We start from the raw sequence: 4,949 nt of genomic DNA, 5'->3' as shown, positions 1-4,949 counted from the left end.
CTTAGCATCTGCGTTGATCAAATAGATCGGCCTGTAAGATCCACAAGCCTCCGGGTCTTTATCCCGTTTCAGAATAAGCGAAATAGTGGCCTGCGACATCGTCGGGGGTAGGACCCCTCTGTCTCTTGCCTCGTTAAAAACCCTGACCAGCACTGTCTCGGCAAACCTTTTGTAAAACTCCACCGGATATCCATCCGGCCCCAGGGCTTTACCCGACTGCATGACCTTAAGGCCCCCCAGTACCTCTTCGATCCCAACCAGGGCCCCCAGTCCGTCTACCAAGCCCCTACCCACTCTTGGGAAGGTCAGTCCGTCCAGGAATCGCCTCATCCCCTCCGGTCCCCTAGGGGGTTCCGAAGTGTATAGCTTACTATAAAAGTCCCTAAACACCTTGTTCAGCCCTGCCGGGTTCCCCACCAGATTTCCCTCCCCATCCGCTATCCTTCCCATCTCCCTAGCCTCTTCTCTCTTCCTTAGTTGTTGCGCAAGCATTCTGCTGGCCTTCTCTCCGTGCTCATATATCGCGCCTTTTGCCTTTCTAAGCTGCTCTACAGCCTTGCCTGTAGTCAGCACCCCAAACTCGGCCTGCAGCCTCTGTCGTTTCCTGAGTAACTCTAGCCTCGGGGACCCCGCGTAGCTCCTGTCCGTCTGTGCAATTTCCTGAACCAGTTGGGCCATTTCTGCCCTGTCTGTCCTGTCCCTATGGGCTCGGATTGAGATCAGCTCCCCTCTCACCACTGCCTTCAGCGCCTCCCAGAGCACCGCTGCTCAGACTTCTATGGTCTCATTTACCTGCAGGTAATTCTGCATGCATCTCCTGAGTCTCTCGCACACCGCCTCGTCCGCTAGCATTCCAACTTCCAGCCTCCATTGTGGGCGCTGGAAGCTATCCTTACAAATCCGTAGGTTTACGTAGTGCGGAGCATGGTCCGATATGATAATTGCCGAATATTCTGCCCCCACCATCCTGGCCAGCAAGTCCTTACTCATGACAAAGAAATCAATTCAGGAATACACCTTGTGGACGTGGGAGTAGTACAAAAACTCCCTCGCCGACGGCCGGCTAAATCTCCACAGATCAGCTCCCACCATTTGCTCCATGAACCCCTCTCCGTTCCTTTGCCATCGCTGGCAACCTGCCCGTTTTTGAAGACGATCGATCCAGGCTTGGGTCCAGGACTGTGTTAGAGTCCCCGCCCATGATCAGTTTGCATGAGTCCAAGTCGGGGATCTTCCCCAGCATCCTCCTAATAAAATCCACATCGTCCCAATTAGGGGCATACACACTGAACAAGACTACTCTCACCCCTTCGAGCTTACCCTTAACCATATAAATCTGCCGCCCCCGTCCGCAACTGTACCGTCCGCCTCAAATAAACCCTTTTATTAATCAGGATCGCAACCCCCCCTAGTCTTAGTGTCGAGCCCCGAATGAAAGACCTGACTGACCCAGCCCTTCCTCAACCTAACCTGGTCTACCACTTTCAGGTGCGTCTCCTGCAGCATGACTACGTCCGCCTTCAAAACCCGCAAATGGGCGAACACACGCGCCCTCTTCACTGGCCCATTTAGCCCTCTAACATTCCAGGTGATCAGCCTGGTTGGGGGTCATTTCGCACCCCCCCCCCCCCCCCCCCCCCCCTTTGCCGATCAGCCATCCCCTATCCTTGGCCAGCCCCCCAGCCATGTGTCGCGCTTCCTCTGGCCTGCCCCCTGACCGGCTCCACCCATGACCTCCTCACTGTTGCCGTGCCCAGTTTTCCATCCTCGTCAGCAGATCAACTTCCTCCCCTCCCCCCCCCCCCCACCCCCCCCCCCCCCCCCCCCTAGTAACGCCATCCTACCACCTAACCCCTGCTCTAGTCTAACTGCCTGAATCCCCCCCACCTGGCTTCCGTTGACTAGCCCACCCAGCTAGCCTGGTGGCTCCCCGCTTCGGCGCCAGCGCGTCTCTCACCCATTGTTCCCTGGCTCCCCTATCCCGGCCCATCCATACCACTTCCCCAAACCAGCCCTGCTTAAATACACACTCCATACAAGTCAAAGACATCCCCTACAATAGTGCAATTTAGATCAAACAGAAAGAGATGAGAAATACCAGGCACTCTCAGCCCTTCCCCCCCCACACACAGAAAAAGATTGCAAAAAAAAAAAGTCCCCAAAACCCCCATCATAACCACACCTTTTTAACTATCACCTTTTTTAATTTCCCCTACCAAATTGTATTGTGCGCAGTTTTGATGTCCTTATCTGAGGAAGGATGTTCTTGCTATGGAGGGAGCGCAGCCTGATTCCTGGGATGGTGGGACTGTCAAATGGGGAGAGACTAGTTGGTTAGGATTATATTCATTGGAGTTTAGAGAGTGCGAGGGGATCTCATAGAAACATATAAAATTCTAACAGGATTAGACCGGGTAGATTCAGAAAGAATGTTCTTGATGGTGGGGGGAATCCAGAAGAAGGGATCATAGTTTGAGGATAAGGGGTAAACATTTTAGGACTGAGGTGAGGAGAGATTTCTTCACCCAGAGAGTGGTGAGTCTGTGGACTTCAGTACCACAAAAAGTAATTGAGGCCAAAACATTGTGTAATTTCAAGAAGGAATTAGATGTAGGTCTTGGTGCTCAATGGATAAAGGGATATGGAGGGGGAAGGCAGGATCAGGGTATTGAACCTGATGATTAGTCATGATCGTGATGAATGGCAGAGCAGGCTCGAAGGGCCGAATGGCCTCCTCGTGCTTCTATTTTCTGTGTATGTTTCTATGTAAAACAAATCACTTCACATTTCTCTGTGTTAAACTGTATTTGCCGCTTGTTAGCCCACCTGTTTATGTCCTTTAGAGGTTTCAATATTTGACCGTAAGAAAAATGTTCAAGGACTCGGCCTCCACGGTGTCGAGGGTGAAAAGAGTTCCAGAGATTCGGCACTCTTTGTGAGGAGGAGATTTATTCAAATCCGTCTCGAATGAGTGCCCCTTATGGTCTTACACTCTCCTGCCGCGGGAACATCTCCGGGACACAGTATTCCAAAAGTGGCGTCACCGATGCCTCAACAGTTGCAGCGACACCTCTTTGCATTTAGAACTCCAGCCCCCAATGAATTAAAAGCCAGCATTCCATTTCCCTGAGCTGGTGGGGGGGGGGGGGATTGCACTTACACCACCCTAGAGTCCCTTATGCCAACCAAATTGACCCAAATCTTTCTCCCACCCACTAGAACTCGGTGCGACACAATCTCTCCATCTACAAATGCTTCCGGAAGGTTCCACGATCCAGACATAACCCAGGCAAGGTGAGAGTTGACAGAATTTCTGCATTTGTTGGAGTGGAGGTGTCTTTGATACTGAGGGAGCACCACACTGTCGGGGGGGTCTGTACTGAGGGAGAGCCGCACTGCTGGTGGGTCAGTATTGAGGGAGCGCCGCACTGTCAGTACTGAGGGAGTGCTGCACTGTTGGAGGGTCAGTACTGAGGGAGTGCCGCACTGTTGGAGGATCAGAACTGAGGGAGCTCCACACTATCGATGGGTCAGTATTGAGGGAACACCGCATTGTCAGAGGGTCAGTACTGAGGGAGTGCTGCACTGTTGGAGGGTCAGTACTGAGGGAGTGCCGCATTGTCGGAGTGTCAGTACTGAGAGAGTGCCACACTTTCGGAGGGTCAGTACTGAGGGAGTGCTGCACTGTCAGAGGGTCAGTACTGAGGGAGTGCCGAACTGTCAGAGGGTCAGTACTGAGGGAGTGCTGCACTTTCAGGGGGTCTGTAATTGAGGAAGTGCCGCACTGTCAGAGGGTCAGTACTGAGGGATCGCCGCACTGTCGGTGAGTCAGTACTGAGGGAGTGCTGCACTGTCAGAGGGTCAGTACTGAGGGAGTGCTGCACTGTCAGAGGGTCAGTACTGAGGGAGTGCTGCACTGCCGGAGGATCAGAACTAAGGGAGTGCTGCACTGTCAGAATGTCAGGCCTGAGGGGAGTGCCGCACTGTCGGAGTGTCAGTACTGAAGGAGTGCTGCACTGTCAGAGGGTCAATACTGAGCGAGTGCTGCGCTGTCAGAGGGTCAGTACTGAGGGAGAGTCGCACTGTCAGAGGGTCAGTACTGAGGGAGTGCCGCACTGTCAGAGGGTCAGTACTGAGGGAACGCCGCACTGTCAGAGGGTCATTACTGAGGGAGTGCTGCGCTGTCAGAGGGTCAGTACTGAGCGAGTGCTGCGCTGTCAGAGGGTCAGTACTGAGGGAACGTCGCACTGTCGGAGAGTCAGTACTGAGGGTGTACTGCACTGTCGGAGTGCCAGTACTGAGGGAGCGCCGCACTGTCGGGAGTGCCAGTACTGACGGAGCGCCGCACTGTCAGAGTGCCAGTACTGAGGGAGTGCTGCACTGTCAGGGTGTCAGTGTTGACGAAGTGTCGCACTGTCGCACAATCAGTATTGAGGGACTGCTGCAATGTTGGAGGGTCAGTACTGAGGGAGCACCACACAGTCGGAGTGTCAATACTTTTATTTTTTCACATTTTTTTTTTAAGAGGACCCAATTCATTTTTTCCAATTAAGGGGCAATTTAGCGTGGCCAATCCACCTAATCTGCACATCTTTAGTACACTGGGCTAAATCGCTGGCTTTGAAAGCAGACCAAGGCAGGCCAGCAGCACAGTTCAATTCCCGTACCAGCCTCCCCGAACAGGCGCCGGAATGTGGCGACTAGGGGCTTTTCACAGTAACTTCATTTGAAGCCTACTTGTGACAATAAGCGATTTTCATTTTCATTTCATCCTTTTGGGTTGTGGGGGGCGAAACACACGCAAACACGGGGAGAATGTGCAACCTCCACACGGACAGCAACGCAGAGCTGGATTCGAACCTGGGACCTCGGCGCCGTGAGGCTGCAGCGCTACCACTGCGCCACCGTGCTGCCCTGGAGCGTCAATAGTGAGGGAACGCCGCACTGTC

This window comes from Scyliorhinus torazame, chromosome 16 (assembly GCF_047496885.1).
Source record: "Scyliorhinus torazame isolate Kashiwa2021f chromosome 16, sScyTor2.1, whole genome shotgun sequence".
NCBI lineage: Eukaryota > Metazoa > Chordata > Chondrichthyes > Carcharhiniformes > Scyliorhinidae > Scyliorhinus > Scyliorhinus torazame.
The sequence above is the reverse complement of the archived record's forward strand: the minus strand, read 5'-3'. Positions refer to the sequence as shown.